Below are 4,762 nucleotides of genomic sequence, written 5' to 3' on the forward strand. Positions count from 1 at the left end.
ATACACAGACAACTGTACATGCCAGCTGTACACAACCAATAATAAACAATTAAAAATACACAACCTACTGTACAATTACAGCAGTACACAAATATTAATAAACAATTAACAATACACAGACAACTGTACAATGACAGTAGTATATAAACAGTAATAAACAATCAACAATACACAAACAACTGAACAATGACAGCAGTGCACAAACAGTAATAAACAATTAACAATACACAGGCAATGGTACAATGATAGCAGTACACAAACAGTAATTAACAATACACAGACAACTGTACAATGACAGCTGTACACAAACAGTAATAAACAATTAACAATACACAAACAACAGTACAATGACAGCAATACACAAACAGTAATAAACAATACACAAACAACTGTACAATGACAGCAATACACAAACAGTAATTAACAATACACAAACAACTGTACAATGACAGCAGTGCACAAACAGTAATAAACAATTAACAATACACAGGCAATGGTACAATGACAGCAGTACACAAACAGTAATTAACAATACACAGACAACTGTACAATTACAGCAGTACACAAACAAAAATAAACAATTAACAATACACCGACAACTGTACAATGACAGTAGTATATAACCAGTAATAAACAATTAACAATACACAAACAACTGTACAATGACAGCAGTGCACAAACAGTAATAAACAATTAATAATACACCGACAACTGTACAATGACAGTAGTATATAACCAGTAATAAACAATTAACAATACACAAACAACTGTACAATGACAGCAGTGCACAAACAGTAATAAACAATTAATAATACAGAAACAACTGTACAATGACAGCAGTGCACAAACAGTAATAAACAATTAATAATACAGAAACAACTGTACAATGACAGCAGTGCACAAACAGTAATAAACAATTCACAATACAAACACATGTACATTGACAGCTGTACACAAACAGTAATAAACAATTAACAATATACAGACAATGGTACAATGACAACAGTACACAAACAGTAATAAGGAACTCACAATACATAGACAAATGTACAATGACAGCAGTACACAAGCAGTAATAAACATGCAATTAATAATACACAGACAAATGTACAATGACAACAGTACACAAACAATAATAAACAATTAACAATAAACAAACAACTGTACAAAGACAGCTGTACACAAACAGTAATAAGCAATGAACAATACACAGACAATGGTACAATGACAGCAGTACACAAACAGTAATAAACAATTAACAGTACACAGACAATGGTACAATGATAGCAGTACACAAACAGTAATGAACAATTGACAATACACAGACTATGGTACAATGACATCAGTACACAAACAGTAATACACAATTAACAATACACAGAGAATGGTACAATGACAGCAGTACACAAACAGTTATAAACAATTAACAATACACAAACAACAGTACAATGACAGCAGTGTACAAACAGTAATAAAGAATTAACAATACACATACAAATGTACAATGACAGCAGTACACAAACAATAATAAAGAATTAACAATACACAAACAACTGTACAAAGACAGCTGTACACAAACAGTAAAAAACAATTAACAATAGATAGATAATGGTACAATGACAGCAGTACACAAACAATAATAAACAATCAACAATACACAAACAACTGTACAAAGACAGCAGTACACAAACAGTAATAAACAATTAACAATAGATAGATAATGGTACAATGACAGCAGTACACAAACAATAATAAACAATCAACAATACACAAATAACTGTACAAAGACAGCTGTACACAAACAGTAATAAACAATTAACAATACACAGACAAATGTAAAATGACAGTAGTACACAAACAATAATAAAGAATTAACAATACACAAACAACTGTACAAAGACAGCTGTACACAATCAGTAATAAACAATTAACAATACATAGATAATGGTACAATGACAGCAGTACACAAACAATAATAAACAATCAACAATACACAAACAACTGTACAAAGACAGCAGTACACAAACAGGAATAAACAATTAACAATACATAGATAATGGTACAATGACAGCAGTACACAAACAATAATAAACAATCAACAATACACAAACAACTGTACAAAGACAGCAGTACACAAACAATAATAAAGAAGTAACAATACACAAACAACTGTACAAAGACAGTAATAAATAATTAACAATACATAGATAATGGTACAATGACAGCAGTACACAAACAATAATAAACAATCAACAATACACAAACAACTGTACAAAGACAGCAGTACACAAACAGTAATAAACAATTAACAATACACAGACAAATGTACAATGACAGCAGTACACAAACAATAATAAAGAATTAACAATACACAGAAATTCTTGAAATGCTTATAATGGATTAAATGGGGCTCTTCGATTCAAAACTTTAACTATAAATGGAACTCCGAATTTTGTATCAGTTATACATTGAAAGTTGTTTCATTGAAAAGATACGAACATGAAGAATGGGGTATGATGCTGGAACCGTGTGTTTATGCAGAGGTTAGTTTACAATCGTGATTTTACATATTTTTCTCTATTAATTGCTTTAAGTAATGACTGATAGTTCGAATTCCAAGATGGCGGCATGCAAATTAGCCAAATGGTAAGAATTTCTCCATATAACTATAACTATATTTATTTCCAATCAAGGGCCCTCAAGGGGCAGCATGAAAATACATGCAAATAATGTACATATACATATACAAGTAAAGAAAGAAGTGATTACATAACACATAGTCATATACAAACACAGTGTCATATATTGTTCAAAATAAATTTTCCAGTTATATTTAGAATGGATGGCTCTTCAGAACATAGTATGTAATTGAATTTTTGTTCATCATTGAGTTTGGTAAAAAATTTAACTGTTTTTTCTATAGCACCACACAAAGATTTTCTTTTATCAGCAAACTTTTCACATTTAATCAAAAAATGGATCTCATCACCTAATAAACCGGAGTTACATATTCGTTCATTCCTAGTAATACCAGAATATCTACCAACTTCAATCATTAATTTATGAGCTGATATCCGTAACTTAATTACAAATAGATCGTCTAATATCAAAATTTTTAATTTTATTAAGATAGTTCTCAAAACCAAAGTGCTCCTTAAGCTTAAAATAAGTGCACAGTTTCCCATCAATTAATTTATTTCGATTATTGTACCAGGTTTCAGTGTATTTATCACAGAGTAATTTCTTTACAATTTTCTTAAATCTATACTGACTAAAATCTCTTAACGGATATCCAATTTTAATATATTCTAAAGCTTTTTCTACTAGTGAGTACCATGACAATTTGCTGTTTAAATGTAAAGATTTACTACATAGATAAGCATCCTTAAGTAGTTTAAATTCATTTTGGTTTTCAAGCCTGTACCAATAACAAATGATTGATTTCAAAATATCATGATGTAGAGGAAATCTCCCCAATTCTAATAGTACAGCACTTTTCTTATGTACACAAAGAATACATTTAGAATATTTATGATGAAGCTTCTCACAGTGAAGTGATTTAAAAAGTTTGTCTGGATCAAATGGTGATGATTTTAATTTATTCCATGAACCTATGTATCCACTCCATATTTCAGAATTATATAATAAAATTGGTTTTATTGTGTGGTCAAAGAGATGAGTACTTGTTTTAATTCCTGGTGCTAAACATAAAAAGTCTTTTTTCAATTTATAAAATCCTTTGAGGGCTGTGTTATATAGTTCAGATTTAGCGGTACTAAAACTGCCAGATGCAGAAAAAAGGTACCCAAGTATTTATAATAAGGTGTACATTCAATATGTTTGTTCTGAAATTTAAATTTACACTGCAGTATTCTCCCAGCCTTGTTAAAGACAATAACTTTTGTTTTCTTAACATTGACATTCAAACACCAATCATTACAGTATGTTTCTAAAATATCTATTCTCTGTTGTAAACCCTCTGCTGATGTTGACATTATTACTATATCGTCTGCATACATTAAACAATTTAAATTTTCTTTTTGAAGTGATACAGTATCTATACATTTTTCGAGATGTAATGGAAAGTCATTAATGATGATTTTGAACAGAGAGGGACTTAAATTGTTCCCCTGTCTTACACCAAGGTTAATCAAAAATGGATCAGTAAGACTATCTCCAATTCTAACACATGCTTTAGAATTCCTGTACATATCCTTGATAATGTTGTAAAAATAACTGCCAATATTCATATTCAACAGTTTTAGTTTCAAACCAGTGTGTATTACACTATCAAAAGCCTTACGAAAGTCAATGAAACATGTATAAAGCCTACCTTCTTTGGTATTGCAATATTTATCTATCAAGGTTTTTTAAGATAAAGACATGATCGGCAGTTTATGCATGTTTTGTAAATCCTATTTGGGAATTATGAATTATATTATTCTTCCACAAGTACAAATCTAATCTGTTATTAAGTATAGAGTTAAATAATTTACCAATGCAGCTTGTTATAGTTATGCCTCTGTAGTTTGCTGGGTCGTTGGGGTCCTCGGATTTATAAATTGGAGAGATATAGCCATCGGCCCATATCTTTGGGTAAACCCCATTTTTAAAACAGGTATTGAATAGTTTTCTCAAACATGGGATTAAGTAATTTTGACTACATTTTAGCATTTCATTTGAAATTAGATCAAGCCCAACTGCTTTACCTAACTTGAGCTTTGCAAGCACAGGTGCTTGTGGACAGGACTTCCGGTACCCC

This window comes from Ostrea edulis, chromosome 9 (assembly GCF_947568905.1).
Source record: "Ostrea edulis chromosome 9, xbOstEdul1.1, whole genome shotgun sequence".
NCBI lineage: Eukaryota > Metazoa > Mollusca > Bivalvia > Ostreida > Ostreidae > Ostrea > Ostrea edulis.